General features: G+C 47.4%; 1 long non-coding RNA gene across 2 annotated transcripts in view; it reads left to right on the top strand.

Moving 5' to 3' along the window:
- The window catches only part of LOC105463899 (uncharacterized), a 36,895-nt gene extending 14,583 nt beyond the window's left edge, over window positions 1-22,312 (top strand). For both annotated transcript variants that reach the window (XR_011612856.1, XR_011612855.1), the window contains 5 exons: window positions 7,586-7,692; window positions 9,516-9,746; window positions 9,844-9,985; window positions 17,309-17,401; window positions 22,012-22,312. This is a non-coding gene — a long non-coding RNA (uncharacterized lncRNA). The remainder of the gene's footprint in view (window positions 1-7,585; window positions 7,693-9,515; window positions 9,747-9,843; window positions 9,986-17,308; window positions 17,402-22,011) is intronic.
- The last annotated feature ends 734 nt before the right edge of the window (window positions 22,313-23,046 follow it).

Genomic DNA, 23,046 nt, shown 5'->3' with positions numbered 1-23,046 from the left:
GTTTGCAAGGTGTCTGGATAAATGTGACATCCCTTCCTTCCCAGTGCCCTTCAACACCACTCTTGTTCCCCATGATGTTACATTTTGCTAATAATAATCACAGCTACCATTTGCCGACCCTTACGCTGGTGCTAGGCACCTTGCCAAATGCTTTCCTTGACATATTCCCCTTTCCTACATTATGAGATTTTACAGATGAAGAAACTGAGGCACACAGAAGTTACATCACTTGCCAAGTCATCCAGCTGGAGACTGGCAACCTGGTATTTCCCACGGCCAAAACTCAGCTCTCACCCGGGCCCTCCTCTACCCAAAGACATTTGTTGGCTCCCTGCTGACATTAGGACAAAGTCCAGATCCCTCAGCCTGGCATCCTAGGTCCTTCATGAGATCTCCACACCTAATCCCCTAGCTCTACCCTTGCCACTCAGTCCACCTGAGAGAATCACTTCTCTCTTTTTTTTTTGAGACAAGGTCTCACTCTGTCACCCAGGCTAGAGTGCAGTGGTACAATCTCAGCTCACTGAAATCTCTACCTTCCAAGTAGCTGGAATTACAGGTGCATTCCACCATGCCTGGCTAATTTTTGTATTTTTTGGTAGAGATGGGGTTTCACCTGTTGCCCAGGCTGGTCTCGAACTCGTGACCTCAAGTGATCCACCTACCTCAGCCTCCCAAAATGCTGGGATTACAGGCCTGAGCCACTGCACCCGGCCCCACTTCTCTTTCATAACCCTAGACAGCTGCCTGGGACATCCTTCCTGCCTTTCCCATTTGATGAACTCCAGCCATTCTTCAGCAGCTAGCTCAAGTATCAGACACGCCAACTCAATCTCTCCTACTTGGGGCACCTCTGTGTGTGTGTGTGTGTGTATGTGCACGTGTGTGTGTGTGCATGCGCCCACCCATTTGTATTGCAGTGCATTTGTTTCTATGTCTGTGTTGTTCTCTAGGCTCTGAGCTTCCTGACACCTGGTGCCCAGTTTCATCCACCTTGGTCTCCCCAGCCCCAAGCACAAGGTCCAGCACAGAGCAGGTTATGAGAAATATTTGGGAATGAATGAATGACCCAGTGGAATGAACAAGAGCTACAGACGTGATAACAGGAGGTTCAAAATGCTGCCACTGGGAAAGAAGAGGGCAAGGGCCTGTGGGAAAGGTCAGCATGCCAGAGGCATACTCCAGCTCCCTTTGGCTGAACAAAGACTAGGGCCCCAAGATTCTTTTCTCAAGAAATATTTTTAATAGGCTTCAGGATGATTCATTCCGTGGCAGCCTCACCACACCTGTGACTTCCAAAGGGGCCTCATGCCCCTACCTTAACTCAAAAATCCTCCCTGGGCTCCACTGACTCACTCGTTCCATAAGTCAGGATAGGACAGATTCTGCTGCAGTAACAACCACCCCAGAGTGTCAATGGCTCCTACTGTATGCCCATCAAAGACTGGCAGGGGACATCTTCTCTATACTGGCCTCCAAAGGGGACATGATAAATTACTCACTAGTTCTCAAAACATGTTCAGAGGTTACCCATGTCACTTTTGCTCATATGTCACTGGCCAAGGCAAGTCATGTGACTACACCTAACTTTACAAGTGGCAGAGAAGTGCAATCCTAGCAAGTGCCTGGAAAGCAGAGAGATGAAAACGTTGAGCAAATAGCATTAAATACCACCACACCTGTTGATATTTACTGTGCAGCTACTATGTGCCTCGCACAGTAGGAGTTCCAGAGCAGGAGGTGGGTTGTGTTCTGCTCACATGACACCTCGGAGAAGCCTCCTGTGACTCCAGATAGGATCAGTTACTCCTTCTCCACACTGTCTCACGTCACCAAAACTCTTCGGCACTTGGCAAATTCCCATCTTTCCTTCTTCCTTCTCTTCCTCCCTCCCTTACTTCTTTCATTTAACAAATATTTACTAAGCACCTCGATGTGCCAGCACAGTGTTTGGTGTTTCAAGATCCAGCACAAATATAACGTATTCTTGAAGACCTTTCCTGGTCCTCCCACTTAGAAACAAATGCTCCCTGCTCTGATTCCCAGCACCTTGAATGACCCTCTACTTGTCACTTTGGCCTTTAAGTGTGTGTCCACACTAACTTTGGCCACTCGACTATGAGCTTTTTGAGGACTGGGGACTGTGTCTCATTTATCTCTATGTCCCCAGTCCCTGCACTTGTGCTCAGAAAAGGATCGTTAACTGATGGGCTGACTGACTGACTGAGACTGAGTGAGCAAATAAATGAATGGATGTCTCACAATAACTGGCACACCGTGTAGCCAATGGTCTCCTGCTGTACTTCAAAGTCCAAACTCTTGGTCGGACCTAGTGGCTCATGTCTGTAATCCCAGCACTTTGGTAGGCCAAGGCAGGCAGATTGCCTGAGGTCAGGAGTTCGAGACCAGCCTGGGCAACATGGCAAAACCATGTCTCTACTAAAAATACAAAAAATTAGTCGGGCGTGGTAGTGCATGCCTGCAATCCCAAGCTACTTGGGAAGCTGAGGCATGAGAATCTCTTGAACCTGCAAGGCAGAGTTTGCAGTGAGCCGAGATTGCGCCACTGCACTCCAGCCTAGGCGACAGACCGAGACACTGTCTCAAAAAAAAAAAAAAAAAAAAAAAAGTCCAAACTGTTTCCCACAGTCTACATGGCCCTGCCTGATCTGGCCCGTACCCATTGTGTTCCAGTTCTGACCATCGTTGAGTTCATCAAAGGCACCAAGTCCATTCTTGCGTCAGGGCCTTTGCACCTGTCATGCCCTCCTCCGGGAACATTCTGTTTCCAGTTCATCCCTGGGCTGGCTTCCTCTCCTCATTCTAGCCCCAGCTCAAATGCTACCTCCTTGGGGAGGCCTTCCAGTCAGAAGGAGCTCTGTACTGACCTCTTTATTGCACTGTCTGTTTGATTCTGTTCAAAGCACTTTCCGTCTGACGTTACTTAACTCGTGTATTTGCTTATGTGCCGATAGTCTGCCTCTTCTAAAATGTCAAGTTCACGAGAGCTTCATACGCAGACCCCACGTGGCCTGCTGGAACCCTGGCACATAGCAGATGCTCAGTGCATAGCTGTTGAATGAATGAGTGAAGGGTAAGATGTGACTATCACCTAAGAGGAGTGCAGCCTAAATGAGGGGAGATTCAGCTGTTTCCTGTCCACCGACCAAGCCATAGACCTCGAGCTTCTTGCCCTTCTCATGGCTTCTCTGAAGGTTAGGGGTGGACATCTGTAGAGCAGGGTGTGAGACAGCCATACCTCTGGGACACTTCTGTTCTCAATGCACAAATGCACGTGGAACCCCATGGAGCCACCTTTAGGTCAGAAGATAGCACTCGCTATGACAGCAGAGGGGGCCTACAGGGCCATCTCTTTGCTCAGCTGACTGTTGGCTCCAGGCACCTAACCCCTGTTCAATGCCCGAGCTTCCAGCCCTGGGCAGCTATGGCGTAATCAACAGTTTTAAAAGCCGGCCTGGGTGTTGCTTCTGTTCTGCCTTTGAGGAGAGGGCATGCGGCGGCCATCCGAAGGCTGGCAGAGCAGACACAGACTTCAAAGGTTTTGTCTTTGACTGCCGTTTTGCTGTTACAAAATGTTTTGTAGGGGCAGGGTTTCACCATATTGGCCGGGCTGGTCTCAGACTCCTGGGTTCAAGTGATCCACCCCCCTTGGCCTCCCAAAGTGTTGGGATTACAAGTGTGAGCCACTGCGCCTGGCCAGTGTTAAATTTTTAGGAAGATGTATAGCATATTTGATTTAGTAATTCTAACAATTCTTATGATTTTTATGTGTGTTATTAATATTTGCATGGGAGAAGACTGGCAGCTGGGAAGCCAAGGGGCTGGAGGTAGGGTGGGGCCTAGCCGGGAACAGCCGGCACCTACTGGGATTGGGGTGGAGCTGTCACCCCTGCTGGGGTAAAGCAAGTTCGTCTCTCCTTTTTCTCTTCTGTCCTGTAGCAGGTGGGAACTCCTCAAGGGCAGAGTGGCAACATTTCCCACGGGGCCCCCAGAACCTTGATGAGACCAAATGGAATACGACTCGGCGCTCTCACGTCCCCTAAAAATGTCTTCCGTGCCCTCTCATTCCCTCACGTCTCTTCGCTCTTTTCAGGAGGCAACTTTGCAGGCTGGAAAAAACACTTCCAATTATGCATACCTTTTGGCCCGGTATTTCTCTTTATAGGCACATGCCGGGCAGACACGAACATGAGCACACACACATCCATTCAGTAAATGGTTCTTTCAGTTGTTCATGCAGAATGATCTCTTGAGATCTACTAAGTGCCAGGGACCGAACCAGGTCCTGAGATATTTCCCTGAACACACAGACATGCTCCCTTGGGCTCCCTTAGAAATGACAGAACTTCATAGAGGAGAGAGACATTGAACGGGCATTAATGGAAATCCTTAGTTGAAATGACTCAAAGTACCTCAAGTGAGGAGCACAGGGTAGGGTGGGACAGGGCTCACAAATTCTTCTAGCAATATTTTTTGCAAGTGAAAAAAAGGCAGCAGCCCAAATATCCATCCCCAGGAGAGTAGCAAGGAAAATTGTGGTGCATTCATACTTTGATTTACCATGTACTTATTTAAAAGAAGGCAGGCCAGGCACAGTGGCTCACACCTGTAGTCTCAGCACTTTGGGAGGCCGAGGTAGGCAGATCGCTCGAGCTCAGGAGTTCGAGACCAGCCTGGGCAACATGGCAAAACGCCATCTCTACAAAAAATTACAAAAATTAGCCAGGTGTGGTGGCATGTGCCTGTAGTCCCAGCTACTTGAGAGGCTGAGATCAGAGGATAGCTTGAATCTGGGAGGCAGAGTTTGAAGTGAGCCAAGGTCGCACCACTGCACTCCTGCCTGGGTGACAGAGGGAGATCCTGTCTCAAAACAGGAAGAAGAAAAAGAAGGAAGATTATATGAATCAACAGTGAAAGATATCCTCAGTATGGTGTTACATTTTTATTTGCATTTGTGTTTATTTTTGAAATAGGGTCTTGCTCTGTCGCCCAGGCTGGAGTGCAGTGGTGCAATCACAGCTCATGGCAGCTTTGATTTTCCAGGCTCAAGCAATCCCCCTACCTGAGCCTCCAGAGTAGCTAGGACTACAGGCATGCATCAACAAGTCCTTCTCATTTTTTGTAGAGGCAGGGTTTCACCATATTGGCCAGGCTGGTCTCAAATTCCTGGGTTCAAGCAATCCACCCGCCTGGACGTCCCAAAGTATTGGGATTACAAGTGTGAACCGCTGCACCTGGCCAGTGTTAAATTTTTAGAAAGGTGTATAGCATATTTGATTTAGTCATCCGAACAATTATTATGATTTTTATGTGCGTTATTAATATTTGCATGGGAGAAGACTGGAAGAATATGTCTCATATTGTCAACAGCTGCTATTTGGGAGGAGGGGAATACCTGCGACTCTCATTTTAAAAACATTCAAATAATGTTTGAATTGTTAAAAATAGACATGCATTACCTTAGCAAAAAGAAAAAAAGTAAAGATTTGGGGGGAAAAAACTAATGCTGATTATTTTTGAGACTCTTCAGCCATCTGGAATCAAGGCTGTTCAAAGAGCCAGACCTTCCTTCTTGAAGACGAAGTTTCTTCCACTGGGGGCTAGACTCTCAAACGGGAAAGAATCACAGTAATTAGAGAATGGCAGGTTCTTGGAGGTCAGCATGGAGCAGTGAATGGAGCGTGAACTTCAACGCTGGGAAAAGGTGGGCCCAATCCCAGCTCTGCCATTCTCTGGCTGGTGATCTGGGTAGGTCCGTGGGCCTCAGTTTTCTCACCTGTAGGACAGACATAATGATCTCTTTCTGATAGGAGTGTTTGCTGATTCAATGAAATGCGACATTAGAATTCTCTTGGAAAGCAACTACTCGGTGGGTTCTAAACAGAGGGAGTGCTTTTGCCAGACCTGGAAGCATCATATGGAATTGTTGGAACAGGAGAAATAATTTTGCTCTTGGCTCTTCCTGCAGAGAAATGAAGTTTGCTTACATCATCTACCTAAGAAAATTCAGTAACATGTCTGCTCGTCAATAAGAAGCAGTAATTTCAGTGTGCTTCCCTCAGCATCCCCCTCTGGCATGGAGAAGGTATCAGAGTTTGGCAACTGAATACATGAACCGCCTCCTCCTACCAAAAAGTGGCTTATGGCTGTCACCAGGTGTGAAGCTCAGCTGAACAATTCACTGAACAAAATCCACGTCTCACTTCCCAAATCATCTTGGTATAATTGACTGTGAAATCCACCAGGCACACTTCCCCGTCTAATGCCTTGTGGTAAGGGAAAAGGCAGTGAGGCTGGCTTAAGCTATGGACCAGTTAAAACCACTTGAGATAATGTCCAGGGCTCTGGCTTGAAGAAAAGGGTGGGAAGTGAAAGCTGGAGAAAGCCCTGGCTTTGAGGTGCAGAAAGGGGAAAATTCAGTGGGCACAGCTGACCTCAGTCCTCAGACACTTTCTAGGACTTTCCAACATACACTGGGGATTTGCGTCAAGCCGTGCTGGGACCTCAGGACTAGGATAGTGGGAAGGCAAGAGGGCTCTCCAGCCCTCCGAGGACATATCCTGCGTACCAATGCCCACTGCCCAGAGCTGTGTGCTGGATTTCAGCTTGGTTCAATCTGTCATCAATTTTTGGGAGAGGAAGGGGCAGCAGCACTCACTGAAGTTGGCCAGCTATGGAAGCAGGAAATGACGTGGCCAGTTTATCCACAGCAGAGCCCCAGCTAATCTGTAAAGCTTAGGATCAACACACAGTAAGTCTTCAACCGACAGTTGCTAGGTTTTTTTCTTTTTTCTTTTCTTTTCTTTTTTTTTTTTTTTTGCAAGACAGGGTCTCCCTCTGCTGCCCAGGCTGGAGTGCAGGCGCGCCACCACAGCTCACTGCAGCTTTGACCTCCCAGGCTCAAGTGATCCTTCGTCAGCCTCCTGAGTAGCTAGGACTACAGGCATGTGCTGCCGTGCCTGGCTAATTTTTTGTAGAGATGGGGTTCTGCCATGTTGTTCGGGCTCATCTCGAGCTCCTGAGCTCAAGCGATCCTCCCACCTCGGCCTCCCAAAGTGCTGGGATTACATAAACCATCACACCCGGCATACGCTAGCACTTTGTATCACTAAAATTGTTGTGTTACATGGAGGCCCAGGGTTTCTTGGGCCTAAGCTAGTTCTCAGGGCACTACTTAAGGGTTTCTGGCTTCCGTGGTGAATTCCAAATCAGAGAAAAAACAATTCTTATGAGAAACTCAAGTAAAAATCTATGATTGTGTGTTTACCATACATCAGGCACTGTTGTAAGCCCTTTACCTGAATTAACTCACAATTCCCCACAATACATGCTGGCGTTATATGGCCATTTTACAAGTGAAGAAACTGAGTCCCACTGAGGGTAACTTACCCAAGGTCACACAACTTGTAAGGACTCCAACCAGGGCCACCAGGGAAAATGAGGATGACAGTCATAGCCCCATTCATTTAGTGCCCACAGGTGACTGGCTTTGTGCAAAATGCTTAAGTCCTCTCCTGTGAACCTCCCAAGTCTTCAAGGTAAACACTAGAATCTAATTTTACAGAGAAGAAAAGCGGCCCAGAGGTGCAGCGGTTTGCCTAAGCCCATGCAGGAGAAGCTGACGGTGTAAGACAGGAGTCAGGTCCTGCTGTCCCTCTGAATCCTCCCAAGGTCGGTCTCAGTCAGCAGCTCCCAAGCTGAGCATAGCAGGGACCTGGGGCGCTAAAGCTTCCCCCAGACACGCGGGTACCAGATGGGTGACTGCAAAACGATTTCTGGGCCCCACCTGCCCAAGGTGTGGGACCGCTGCCCATTTCCTGCGCCGCCCACCCTGGTCAGGACAGGCCCAGAAACCTAGCAGGTGGAGGCTGCAGTTACCGGCCAGAAAAGCCCAGCTTGGGGCCGCCCCTCTGGGCTTGCTCTGATGGTCTTCAAGGAGAAGGAAATGTAGGTACCCAGTAATTAGCTGGCCTCGGGCACATCAAGCCTGAGCGCAGGTAGAGGCTAATGGGAGGGGCTCCCATGGTCCCCGCTGGAGAGGGGAGGGACGTTAGAGAGAGACAGGGACTCCTTTCTGGTCCCCTGCCACTCACCCCTCCCCTTCCCATTCCTCTTTTACCCTGAAGTCATGGGCTTTTTCTGAGCACAAACCTGACTCTATCATTCTCTGGTTAATGGCCTTTAATAGCTCCTCATCACCTTCAGGGATAAAGTTCTGGCTATTTAGCCTGCATTCAAGGTCCTGAGTGTCACCTGGCCCTTGGCTTCCTCTCTAGTCTCGTTTCCTATCATATCCTCCACCCCTACTCCAAACACACACTTACACCCACACACACTCAACGCACTCGCACATTCACATAGTCACACACACTTGCACACTCACACACATGCACTCACGCATTCACAGACTCACACTCGTACACACACACATGCATTCACACTTATGCACACACGTGCACTCGCACATTCACACACACTCGCACACATGCACTTGTGCATTCACACACGCACACTCACACACTCGCACACACACAGAGTCACACTCACACACACTTGCACACCCATACACACTCACTTGCACTCACACACACATTGGGAGTGTCACACACTCACATTGGGGGGGTCACACACATTGGGGGTCACACACATGCACTCACATTCACTCGCACTCAGACACACATTCTCACACACACTAACACACACACTGACACACACAGTCACAGTCACACATTCACACACAGACATGCATTTGCACTCACACACACGCACATTCTCTCTCACACACTCACACTCACATTCTCTCACATGCACATTCACACATTCACATTCTCTCACTTGCACTCATTCTCTCACATGCACTCACACATTCTCACATGCACTCACACACATTCACACATTCACTCACACACACATTCTCATGCACTCACACATTCACATTCTCTCACACACTCACATTCTCTCACACATGCACTCACACACTCACATTCTCTCACACACCCACACACCCATTCACATTCTCTCACATGCACTCACACAGTCACATTCTCTCACATGTACTCACACAGTCACATTCTCTCACATGTACTCACACTCACATTCTCTCACTCGCACTCACATTCACTCACAGGCACTCACACACATTCACTCACATGCACTCTCACTTTCTCACACATGCTCACACACACTCACATGCACTCACACTCATTCACTCACACATTTTCTCACGCACACTCACACACACTCACCTTCTTTCACTTGCATGCACTCACACATTCTTTCACACACACTCACACATTCTCTCACACACGTGCAGTTGCACTCACACACTCACTCACATTCACACACACTGCCACAGCCACTTGAACGCAGTTTCCTGGCTACAGCAGGCTCTCTTAAGCGTCTGTCTTTCCACCTGCTGCTCCCTTTGCTTAGAATGTTCTGCCCCCCTGCTTTGCCCACCTAGCTCCTACCTGACCTTCATGTTTACTTCACAGCTCAGCTCTGGCAACACTTCCTGGCCAAGCCTCGCCTGCCCCGATGCTGGACTAGGTGCCCTCCTTGGCGTTGCAGCTCCACCTCCTCCCCCCATCGCTGCTCTATCAGGCTGGATTGGAACTGTGTTGCTGTGCATCTCCCTCGCTGGACTGTGAGCTTCTCCTCTCAGGCTGACCAAGCCTACCTCACCTCTACCTCCCCGGCACCCCGCCCAGCCCTGCGGAGGACAGGTAAGGGCACAGTCAATGGTGACTGAGTGACTGGGCGAACAAACAATGGGACCCCGAAGCTTCTCCCTTACTCTTCTCCTCCCATCTCTTCCTTCAGGACCGTGCAGCTGGCAGCAAGAGGGTTAAAGCGTCGAGATGCTCCAACATGTTAGCAGCATGAGGACCAGGTGGAAACGAATGGTTACCAGGCTGCCATGCCACATCCGCCTGGCTCCTACTCATTCCTGGCACCACATATGGTCTGCACGCCCCCCTGCCTGCCTGGGAGAGGGACTGAGCTGAGAGGGTTCTGGGGGCTTCAGGGCTCAAAGGGTGTGTATGAGTGTGTGAGTGCAGGTTCACGTGCATATGTGTGCGTGCATCTGGTGGGGCAGAGAGGGAGGAGAACAGTGGGAAAAGAAGAGAGATGAATGAGGGAGGAAAGAAGGAAGGTGAAAGGGAGGGAGAATGAAAGAGGAGTCATGAGAAGAACGTGAGATGGAGATGGAGAGGGAGGGGAGGGGAGTAGAGGGGAAGGCAGGGGAGGGGAAGAGAGGAGGTACCATTCATCCAGAGGAGGAATGGAAATGAGGCTGTGACTCTGCAGCACAGCTATAAGCTAGAAAGCCGATAGACCGAGAATTCAGCCAGACAGGGGAACTTGCAGGTTTAACACAGAACCTACAGGAAGGAGAGCAGAAGAAGGAGACAAGACAGGGAACTGGAGTGTGAGGCTTGATCAGGGAAGGCCTCTCAGGGCACCCTGACACCCTGATCACACCCTGGCATGACCATAGCCAGAACCACGCTTAGACCCTGCTCCTCAGTGGAGCCCCATGCTTTGGAGTGCCTGGAAATTTCCTAAGCCCCCTCCCCTGGCTGGGACTGGCCAGGCTGCCTGTGCCATCTAGGTGGGACACAGAACTAAGGCTTGATCTGCATGGACTTTAGCATCCATTTATCCCCTTAACCAAATGCCCCAAGGAGCTTCAAGACTTGCATCTACGCAGGCCCTGCACGTCCTAGGAGGAGCCCTGACCACTCCCTTGGATAAGCCATGTTGGAATGGGGACAGGGTGTGCCTTTGAGGAAAACCAGCCTCGGGCTCTCCCTTGAGAGGATCCCAGCCCCGAACGGGCTACACGTGCAGCCAGTGCCTCCCTGCTCACTTTGCCTACAATCCTGAGTTCTGAGAGGAAGATGGACTTTCTTCCTCACCAGCTGCACAGTATACGGAAGAAAGGTGATGGGCATCACAGTGCTTTGTATATGAGAAAGAGTGGGGCTGGGCTCAGAGGGTGTCAGCAAATTCACAGGGGAAGATACTTCACTCAGATCTAGAAGATAAAACAGTGAAACATTGGGCCGGGCACAGTGGCTCACACCTGAATCCCAGCACTTTGGGAGGCTGAGGCTGGCGGTTCACCTGAGGTCAGGAGTTTGAGACCAACCTGGTCAACATGGTAAACCCCGTCTCTACTATTCTCTACTATTCTAATTCAAAAATTAGCCGGGCGTGGTGATGTGTGCCTGTAATCCCAGCTACTCGGGAGGCTGAGACAGGAGAATCGCTTGAACCCAGGAGGCGGAGGCTGCAGTGAGCCGAGACTGTGCCACTGCACTCCAGCCTGGGTGACAGAGCGAGGCTCCATCTCAAAAACAAACAAACAAACAAAAAAACCCCTCAGTGAAACATCTATAAGAAAACAGGGCCAGGAGGCCATGAGGAAGGCCAAGATTTTGGGTTCTTAAACAGGACCCAAAAACTTTAACCATAAAGAAAAATATTGATTGATGAAACTTTATCAAAACGAAGAACTTCTGTTAATTAAAAGATAACACAGTCCAGATATGGTGGCTCACACCTGCAGGCCCAGCACTCTAGGAGGTTGAGGCGGGAGGACTGCTTGAGCCCAGGCGTTTGAGACCAGCCTGGGCAACATAGGGAGACCCCATCTCTACAAATAAAAAAATAACTCAGTGAGGTAGCACATGCCTGTAGTCCCAGCTACTTGGGAGGCTGAGGCAGGAGGATCACTTGAGCCCGGGAGTTCAAGGCTGCAGTGAGCAATGATGGCACCACTGCACTTCAGCCTGGGCAACACAATGTAACCCTGTCTCAAAAAACAAAAAACAGAGAAAACAACAAAAAGAGATATCGCAAAGAATAAAAAAGTAAACCGCATACCGGCCAGGCTCAGTGGCTCAGGCCTGTAATTTCAACACTTTGGGAGGCCGAGGTGGGTGGATCATGAGGTCAGGAGATCGAGACCATCCTGGCTAACGTGGTGAAACCCCATCTCCACTAAAAATACAAAAAATTAGCCAGGCGTGGGGGCGGCCACTTGTAGTCCCAGCTACTTGGGAGGCTGAGGCAGGAGAATGGCGTGACCCTGGGAGGTGGAGCTTGCAGTGAGCCGAGATGGTGCCACTGCACTCCAGCCTGGATGACAGAGCGAGACTCCATCTCGAAAAAACAAACAAAACAAAACAAACAAACAAAAAGTAAACTGCAAATCTAGAGAGTGTGTGCAATGTATTTATCCAAGAAAGGCTTTATAGCCAGTATATATAAAGAACTCTACAAATCAATAAGAAAAAGACAGAAAATCGGCCGGGCATGGTGGCTCATGCCTGTAATCCCAGCTTTTTGGGAGGCCAAGGCAGGCAGATCACCTGAGGTCAGGAGTTCGAGACCAGCCTGGCCGACATGGTTGAACCCCTATCTCTACTCAAAATACCAAAACTTAGCCAGGCATACTGGCGGGCACCTGTAATGCTAGTTACTCAGGAGGCTGAGACAGGAGAATTGCTTGAACCTGAGAGGCAGGGTTCCAGTGAGCCAAGATCGCTCCATTGCACTCCAACCTGGGCAACAAGAGTGAAACTCCATTAAAAAAAAAAGAAAGAAAGAAAAAGAAAAAGACAGAAAATCTAATTAAAAACTGGGCCAAAATCTTGACTGGCACTTGATAAAAGCAGAAATCCAAATGGACAATACACATCTGAAAAGTACTCAACATTATTAGAAATCATGGAGATGAAAGTCACACCCACAGTAAGATATCACCTCACATCCACCTGAATGGCTAAGATTTAAAAATCTGGCAATACCAAGTCTTGGTGAGGATGTGAACCAATGGAACTCATGTTTTGCTGGTGGGAGAGTAAATTAGTACAACCGTTCTAGAAAACTATTTGGTATTATCTTCAAAAGCTGATTATATGCATACTTGAATTAGCCATTTAATTACTAATTATTCACCCAAAAGAAAAGTGGGCAGGCCAGGTGCGGTGGCTCATGCCCGTAATCCCAGCGCTTCAGGAGGCCAAGGCAGGCGGATCTCCTGAGGTCAGGAGTTCAAGACCAGCCTGGTCAACGTGGTGAAAACCCATCTCTACTAAAAATACAAAAATTAGCTGGGCCTGGTGGCATGTGCCTGTAATCCCAGCTACTTGGGAGGCTGAGGCGGGAGAATCACTTGAACCTGGGAGGCAGAGGCTGCAGTGAGCTGAGATTGCAACATTGCACTCCAGCCTGGGCGACTCCATCTCAAAAAAAAGAAAGAAAGAAAATTGGGCACATACGCACCAAAGGGTGTGGACAAGAATGTTCAAAGACTCATAGAGACAGAAAGTAGAATAGTGGTTACCAGGGGTTGAAGAAGATGAGAATGGGGAGTTATTAATATTATTTAATGGGTACAGAGTTTCAATTTGGAATGGTGACACTTTCTGGAGATGGATAATGGTGAGGATAGCACAATGGGAATGTACTTAATGCAACTGAACTGTACACTTTAAAATGGCTGAAATGATAATTTTATCTCACATATGTTTTGCCACAATAAAAGAAAAACAATGTTCATGGCAACTTTTTTTGTATTTGCACAAATGGAAGTGATCCAAATATTCATTAAGAGTAGAATGGATAAATAAATTATAATAAATTTATGTAATGCACTGTCATATAACAATGAGAAAGAATAAATCATTGCTGCAAGCAACAACATAAATAAATCTTACGACTATAATGTTGAGTAAAAGATGCCAGATGTAATGCTGTTTGATTCCATTTATATAAAATTGAGAAACAAAATGAGTCTATGAGTCTATGATGTTACAGGTCAGAAAAGTGGTGGCCTTGGAGGAGGAAGCAAAGGGCAGCAAAGAGTGCTTTGGCATGTTGGCAATCTTTCTTTCTTTCTTCTTCTTTTATTTATTTATTTTTTTTTTTTTGAGATGGTGTTTCAATCTGTTGCCCAGACTGGAGTGCAGTGGCACAATCGCAGCTCACTGCAACCTCTGCCTCCCAATCTCTTGCCTCAGCCTCCCGAGTAGCTGGGATTACAGGTGTACACCACCATGCCTGGCTAATTTTGTATTTTTAGTAGAGCAAGGTCTTGAAAAGATGTTTGGGCCCAGCGTGGTGGCTCGGGGTTTCACCATGTTAGCCAGGCTGATCTCAAACTCCTGACCTCAGGTGATCCACCAGCCTTGGCCTCCCAAAGTGCTGGGATTACAGGCATGAACCTCCGTGCCTGGCTGCATGCTGGTAATCTTGACGTGGGTGATGGTTACCTGAGTATGTTCACCCGGAGAAAATTCACAAGGCTAATGACTTGGGATTTGTGCATTTTTCTGTAGGTATGTGACACTTCAATGAAAAATTTAGTTAGAAAAGTAAAAAACAACCAGATTGAAAAATGTCAAAGGACTTGAATAGATGGTTCTCCAACAAGATATACAAACGGCAAAGAAGCACATGAGAAGATGCTCAATGTCACTAATCATTAGGGAAATACAAATCAAAACCACAATGAAATACCACCTCACGCCCATTAGGATCAGTACTTTCAGAAAAACAGAAAATAACAAGTGTTGGTGAGGATGTGGAGAAATTGTAACCCTTGCGCCCTGCTCTTAAGAATGTAAAATGGTGCGGCTGCTATGGAAAATAGTATGGCAGTTCCTCAAAAAATTAATCATAGAATTACCATATGCTCCAGCAATTCCACTTTCGAGTACACCGTATATCCAAAAGAATTGAAAGCAGAGTCTTGAAAAGATATTTGGGCCAGGTGCGATGGCTCATGCCTGTAATCCCAGCACTTTGGGAGGCCAAGGTGGGTGGATCAGTTGAGGCCAGGAGTTCAAGACCAGCCTGGCCAATATGATGAAACCCCATCTCTACTAAAAATACCAAAATTAGTCAGATGTGGTGGCATGCATCTGTAGTCCCAGATACTCAGGAGGCTGAGGCACAAGAATTGCTTGAACCCGGGAGGCAGAGGTTACAATGAGCCAAGATCACATCACTGCACTCCAGCCTGGGCAACAGAGCGAGACTGTCACAAAAAGAAAGCAAGAGAGAAAAAAATAGAGAAAGAGGAAGGAAGGAAGGAAGGAAGGAAGGAAGGAAGGAAGGAAGGAAGGAAGGAAGAAGGGAGGAAGGGAGGGAGGGAGGGAGGGAAGAGGCTGGGCACAGTGGCTCAAGTCTGGAATCCCAGCACTTTGGGAGGCAGAGGCTGGCGGATCACTTGAGGTCAGGAGTTCGAGACCAGCCTGGTTAACATGGTAAAACCCCGTCTCTACTGAAAATACAAAACTTAGCTGGCATGGTGGCACACATCTGTAACCCCAGCTACTACGGAGGCTAAGGCAGGAGAATGGCTTGAACCCCGGAGGCAGAGGTTGCAGTGAGCTGAGATCGTGCCACTGCACTCTAGCCTGGGTGACAGAGTGAGACTCCATTCCAAAAAATTAATAAATAAAATGAAATAAGGAAAAAGCTATTTGTACACCCACGTTTACAACAGCATTATTCACAATAACCAAAAGGTAGAAAAAAAAACAAGTGGCCATAGAGTGATGAATAGATAAATAAAATGTGGTCTATACCCACAATAGAAAGTTATTCAGTTCTAAAAAGGAAGGCAATTCTGACACATGCCTCAACATCAATGAACCTTGAGGGCATTATGCTAAATGAAATAAGCCAGGCACAAAAAAACAAATACTGTATTCACATACATGAGATACCTGGAGTAGTCAAATCCATAGAGAGAAAGCAGAATGGTGGTTGCCAGGAGCTGAAGGGAGGGGGGAATGGTGGGTTATTGTTTAACGGGGACAGAGTTTTAGTTTTGCAAGATGAAAAGAATTCTAGAGTTCTGGTTATACAACAATGTGAATGTACTTAATGACATTGAACTGTACACTTAAAAACTGTTAAACTAGCAAATTTTATGTTATGTGTATTTTATCACAATTATTTTTTTTTAGACAGAGTCTTGCTCTATCATCCAGGCTGGAGTGCAGCGGCCTGATCTTGGCTCACTGCAACTGCTACCTCTGGGGTTCAAGCGATTTTCCTGCTTTAGCCTCCTGAGTAGCTGGGACTACAGGCATGCACCACCACATGGCCGACTAATTTTTGTATTTTTGGAAGAGACGGGGTTTTCGCCGTGTTAGCCAGGCTGGTCTCGAACTCCTGATCTCAAGTGATCTGCCCACCTTGACCTCCCAAAGTGCTGGGATTATAGGCATGAGCCACGGTGCCTGGCCTTATCACAATTTTTTTAAAAAGGGGGTCTGAACTTTCTTGGACCTTTCCAGTTCCTTTTAAACTTTAGAATCACTTTGCCAAGTTCAACAACAACTTAAACTATTATATTTTTATCTGTGATTCTATTGAGTCAATAGATGATTAATTTGGGGAAAATTAATATAATATTGAATCTTCTAATCCATGCACTTGTTATATTTCTCCAAAAAAGAAAAAAACCTAACCTCATTGCCGGGGCTTATAGTGACCATTGTGCCCACTGAGAGTTGATTCTGTCTGTGCCTGACACCCTTCCTGCATCATCTCAGTTAGTCCTCCCAACTGGCCCAAGGTAGGAATTTGGGCCTCAAGGAGCTCTGCATAGTTCTTCAATCTCTATTGTTTCCTCCTCCCCTGCTTCTGCCATGTGCATAGCTGGGACTAGCCCTCTGGAGGAGAAACCTATGGAGGATTACTGAGTTGTCCGGCCAAGTCCATCCTAGACCAGCCAGCCCCAGCCCATTCATGAACTGACCATGGATGCCTGAGTGAACCCAGAAAAGATCAGCCAAGCTTGGCTTGAGTCAGCAGAACTGCCTAGCTAACCTGGAGATTTAGGAGTTAAAGAACTTGTTATTTTAAGCCACTACATCTTGGGATGGTATTCTACAGCAAGAACGAATGACTGTATCTAGGAAACCTTCTGTGATCCCCTGAAGGATTGGCTCACCTCTCTTCAGTTTCCAAGCATTATGTAGCCAGTTCTTTTGCTTACCTTAGCCTCATGTTACTGTGGTATGGAGATGTCTACTATCTCTCCTCCTAGACTGTGGAGCCCTTGAGGACAGGGAATCTAGCTTGATTTCTCTGTCTGCCTCTAGGGTGGTTAGCAGGCAGTAGTGCAATTAATGTTGGTGAATCAACATGTGTTGGTATCAGTCTACTCATTAACACGCGATGCATGGCTGTGACAGTCCTATTAGGCACACAACGATTCACCATCCTGTGCAAATTAACTTCATTGATTCATTCACAGGTAGAGATGGATCAGCTCGGGTCCCCACAGTTGAGGAACTCACCACCAAGTTGGGGAGACAAACTCATAAAGAATGAATCACAGCCAAAGGAGGTAAGTGCCAAGATGTATAAAGCACAATGAGGGACTGCCACACTTGTGGCTACAAGTGTGGACTTTGGCATCAGAAAAGCTGTGAGTTCAAGTCCCAGTTCTCCCACTTACTTCTGCAGGTTATCACTTTGCACCTCACAATGGCATAAGAATGAGATCAGAGGCCGGGTGAGGTGGCTCACGCCTGTAATCCCAGCACTTTGGGAGACCAAGAAGGGCATATCTCTTGAGTCCAGGAGTTTGAAACCAGCCTGGGCAATATGGTGAAACCCTATCTCTATAGAAAATACAAAAGTTAGTCAGATGTGGTGGGGTGCACCTGTAGTCCCAGCTACTCCAGAGGGCTGAGGCAGGAGCATTGCTTGAACCCAGGAGGTAGAGGCTACAGTGAGCCATGATCATCTGTTCCACTGCACTCCAGCCTGTGTGACAGAGCAAGACCCTATCTTTAAAAAAAAAAAAAAAAAAGGATGAGATCATTCATGCCAATTGCTTTGCATAATGCTTAGTGAATGTTAAGTGCTTGCATTAGTCCTAAGAATTATTTTTACATTAGTAGAACAAAGGATGGACTTCATAATATTGATAGTACGGACCCACAATTCCAAAATTCTAAATGCCCTGGAAAACAACGCCAACATTTTCTTTCACAAATTCAGTGGCAAACCCCTCCCTGACCTGACTGAAACTATTTATAGTCTTCATCTAGTGTGCGACTATTCATGTATTTCCTGCAGCAGCATTGATGAGCTTTGTTCTGGAGACCTGCTCCATAGTCTGCTCGAGCTCTTTCACAACACATGCTATATGAACTTTCTATCTTTTATAAAATCTGAAAAATTCTGACTTTCAAGCCACATCTAACCCCAAGCTACTGTGCTAAGCACTTGGCATGTCGTAACTTATTCAGTCCATGTGTCAGTTCTTCCTGGTTGGGTGGGGCGGAAGAAGGGGAAAGGTCTGGGAAGCTTCATGGGGAGGTGACAGTTCAGCTGAGTCTGGAAGCTGAGTAAAGAGTAACTGTGGGACCAAGGCAAGGAAGGGCATTCTGGCTGGCAGTGGCAGCCTACGCAGAACTCAGAGGAATAAAAATGGGAACTGTAGGGCTGGGTGCCGTGGCTCACGCCTGTAATCTCAGCACTTTGGGAGGCTGAAGCGGGCAGATCACGAGGTCAGGAGATCAAGACCATCCTGGCCAACATGGTGAAACCCCATCTCTACCAAAAATACAAAAATTAGCTGGGCATGGTGGCGCATGCCTGTAGTCCCAGCTGCTCGGGAGGCTGAGTCAGGAGAATCGCTTGAACCAGGGAGTCGGAGGTTGCAGTGAGCCAAGTTCACGCCGTTGCACTCTAGCCTGGCAACAGATTGAGACTGTCTCAAAAAAAAAAAAAAAAAAAAGGTTGGGGGGACTATATTGTGGGTCTGCAGTGGTTCTGCCTAGCTGGCAGACAGAGAGGCTACTGGGAGAGCAACAGGGTGGGGAGCTGGGAGGTTTGGCAGAGATCAGGTACACTGACGGACTTGCATGCATAGCTAAGGAGTTCCCAGTCTATCTGGCAGGCAAGATGAAGCTGTCAGTTTTAGCAAGGGAAGGACCAGGTCAGCTTTGCGTTTTAGGGAGACCTTCAACACGAGATGCTCCTCTAAGTGCCTCGCTGAAATCCGGCGTTGCTCTGCCTGCAGCCTCCCCCAATCCACCCAGACCACACATGGAAATGAGGCTGCTTTGGCATAGTTTGCCTGGCACAACTCAACTTCTAGAAAAATGTATCTGTAATCGATCATGTCGTGGCAGGAAACCAACAAAGAAGCAGGCAAGTGTGGCTTTGAGAAGTCAGGAAGCAAGGTTCTGTGGACAACCTCCAACCACGATTTCCACCACTGCCCTGCGGCCTCTAAGGCATCGTGGCTGACCTGGTCCATGAGGCAGGCCAGGCCATGGAAGGGCTCACAGCTCAGCTGCTCCCGATCTCCGCTCCACTACGTCTGTCATGCACACTCAACAGCACCCATGTGCAGCCCAAACAGACACTGTTCACTTCTCAAGTTGGTTTCAAATTTTGCTCTTTTTGTTCCTGTTTTTCATTTAGATTTTTTGGCTGGTTCAAGTTCGACAGGCAATTTCAACACTGAGATTGAAGGGAGAGAATGTAGCCTGTAAAAGAGCAAAGGATGTGTGTGCTTTGTGTTGTTATTAGTTTTAGAGGGGCCTTGGGAAGGCGCATACACGAATTGAGTCCGCCAGCCAGGTCCTTGGTTTGTGGCGCCTCATTGTCTTCATCTAGCATGAGCCCCCTACCCCCGCACCAAATTAACGGCCTCCTGCTCTTAATTCATAACCCTGTCTCTACCCCAAGCCATCTACTTTTATGTACCTAATGTGTGGCCTTGCAATCCATCTTCTTCTTCTTTTTTTTTTTTTTTTTTTTTTTTGAGACAGAGTTTCGCTCTTGTTGCCCAGGCTGGAGTACAGTGTTGTAATCTCAGCTTACTTCAACCTCTGCCTCCCAGGTTCAAGCAATTCTCTGGCCTCAGCCTCCCAAGTGGCTGGGATTACAGGTATGTGCCACCATGCCTGGCTAATTTTGTATTTTTAGTAGAGACGGGTTTCTCCATGTTGGTCAGGCTGGTCTCGAACTCCTGACCTCAGGTGATCTGCCTGCCTTGGCCTCCCAAAGGTCTGGGATTACAGGTGAGAGCCACTGTACCCGGCTCAATCCATCTTCTATATCCTTACATATGTAATTTTTTTTTTTTTTTTTTTTTTTTGAGATGGAGTCTCCCTCTGTCACCCAGGCTGGAGGGCAATGGCATGATCTTGGCTCACTACAACCTCTACCTCCCAGGTTCACGCTATTCTCCTGCCTCAGCCTCCTGAATAACTGGGATTACAGGCGTACACCACCATGCCCGGATACTTTTTTGTATTTTTAGAAGAAACAGGGCTTCACCATGATGGTCAGGCTGGTCTTGAACTCCTGATCTCAAGTGATCCACCTGCCTCAGCCTCCCAAAGTGCTGGGATTACAGGCATGAGCCACCACGCCGGCCAAATATCCTTATATATGTAAATATATAGCATCACTTTGAGTGTGCATGTTAAAATCTATGGAAGTGAGATCATGTTATTCATCTAATTCCACTTTTGAGCTTTGGCATTATCTGTAAGTAGACGTAAGTCATTCCCTTTGACTGGCACAATATTTCATTTCATGCCTTTCCCACATTTCATTTATCGATGCCCCTACCAATGGATACATTTGGTCATTTTAAATAATATTGCAATGAACATATTTTTACTTGGCTAGAACCCAAACTTCACAATCAACTGAACCTGGAATTGAGTTCAGCTTCCATCACCTGTTCACTGTGTGACCTTAAACCTCTGTTCTGTCGTCTGTTAAAAGAAAGGGGGGGGCTGGGTGCAGTGGCTCACGCCTGTAATCCCAGCACTTTGGGAGGCCGAGGCGGGCGGATCATGAGGTCAGGAGATCGAGACCATCCTGGCTAACACGGTGAAACCCCGTCTCTACTAAAAATACAAAAAATTAGCCGGGCATGGTGGTGGGCGCCTATAGTTCCAGCTACTCGGGACTCAGGAGGCTGAAACAGGAGAATGGCGTGAACCCGGGAGGTGGAGCTTGCAGTGAGCTGAGATCACGCCACTGCACTCCAGCCTGGGCTACACAATGAGACTCCATCTAAAAAAAAGGAAAGAAAGAAAGAAAGAAAGAAAGAAAGAAAGAAAGAAGAGAGAGAGAGAGAGAGAGAGAGAGAGAGAGAGAGAGAGAGAGAAAGAGAGAAAGAGAGAAAGAGAGAAAGAGAGAAAGAGAGAAAGAGAGAAAGAAAGAAGGAAAGAAGGAAAGAAGGAAGGAAGGAAGGAAGGAAGGAAGGAAGGAAGGAAGGAAGGAAGGAAGGAAGGAAGGAAGGAAAGAGGGGTGGGCAGGGAATAAGGACCCTATCTTATAGGTGGAGGCTTCTCACACTAGAAGGGCCAGTGAGAGTAGGCCCTTGTCTGCCTTCTTCATTCTCCATCCTCAGCCCTCACACCCACCCTGGCACAAAGTAGGTGCTCATATATACATGGAGGCTGGGAACGGTGGCTAACACCTGTAAACCCACCATTTTGGGAGGCCAAGGCAGGTGGATCACTTGACGTCAGGAGTTCGAGACCAGCCTGGCCAACATGGTGAAACTCTGTCTCTACTGAAAATACAAAAATATGCCTGGCATGGTGGTACACGCCTGTAATCCCAGCTACGCAAGAGGCTGAGGCACGAGAATCGCTTGAACCCGAGAGGTAGAGGTTGCAGTGGGCCAAGATTGTGCCACTGCACTCCAGCCTGGATGACAGAGTGAAACTGTGTCTCATAAAACAAACAAACAAACAAACAAAATATATATATATATGTAGAGAGAGAGAGAGAACAAAATGACTATTGCAAAGGATTACCACATGTAAAAGGGCCTTGAAAATGCTCAATATGCATATATAAATATGAGTTATTATTAACAGTTATTTAAATAAACTTAATTCATAATTCCAGTAAAATCAAATGCATTAAGTGGCACTAACACCAGGCTTTACATTTTGCGTGTGTTCCCAGTTCTTCTGCCTCTTCCCCATCCTACCCATCTTCCTTCACATCAGGAAACATCCAGAGATGGAGTGCAATTGGGCAATGCAGGAGTGGGCCTGCCAGGCTAAGGTGGGGTGGCCCAATCGTTCCTCTTGAGGCTGGTATCCACGAGTCACTTACTGTCCAAAGGCCTCCCTTAGGCCACCTGGGCCTATAAAACCCAGGTAATGATATGCACCCAGCTCACTCAGGTGTTGTGAAGATTAATTATGGCTTGTAAAGGGCTTTGAAGATGAAACATTCTTGTTATGGAAATAAAATGGCTTGAGACGCGAAGTCTTTTCTGCCTTCGTGTCTTCTCTCTGGATGTTGTTGTCTTCCAAGGGCCCCAGATGAGTTCAGAGGTGAGGGTGACCTCACCACAACTCTCGTGGGAAGCAAAGGTTTAGTGCAGACTTCCTCTAACACCATAGAGATGGACTCCTCATTGCTAGTTTTAAAATTTAAATGCCAGCTCCATTTCCCAACTCACGGAGCTCAGCTGGTTTAAAATACATTAAACAGATTCAGCAATGGCATGGTGAATGTACTTCCGGTACTGAGATTTTTGCTGCCAAATTTAATTATTCAAATTGGTTTAAAAAATTGGGTTTCTTCCCCCCACGTCTTCTCAGATTTAGAGATATTCAAAGTGGAAGAAATATGAGCTAAGCGTGTTCAATGGAGAAAGTATTAGCGTTAGTGTCAGACGGACCTGAGTTCAGATGCCAGCTCAGCCCCTTTCTGGCTATGGGCAAGTTATGTAACTTCTTTGAGCCTCAGTTTCCCAATCTGCCAACCAAGGATAATCATAACCCCTGTCAGGGTTACTGTCAGGGATGCAGGAAATGCACATTAAAAGTACTCGATAAATGTTAGCTATCAATAACAACACGGCCAAACTCAGTGAAAGAGGTAGTATCATTGTCGCTTGACAAAGGGGTCCAAGCCTCAGAGGGCCGGTGTGTCCTGCCATGATCTTTCAGAAGGAAAGTAGTGTGCCAGGATTCAAACCTGGATCTG

The sequence above is a fragment of the Macaca nemestrina genome, chromosome 14, assembly GCF_043159975.1.
Source record: "Macaca nemestrina isolate mMacNem1 chromosome 14, mMacNem.hap1, whole genome shotgun sequence".
Taxonomy (NCBI): Eukaryota; Metazoa; Chordata; class Mammalia; order Primates; family Cercopithecidae; genus Macaca; species Macaca nemestrina.
Note: the sequence above shows the minus strand (reverse complement) of the source record. Positions and strands in the feature narration are given on the sequence as shown.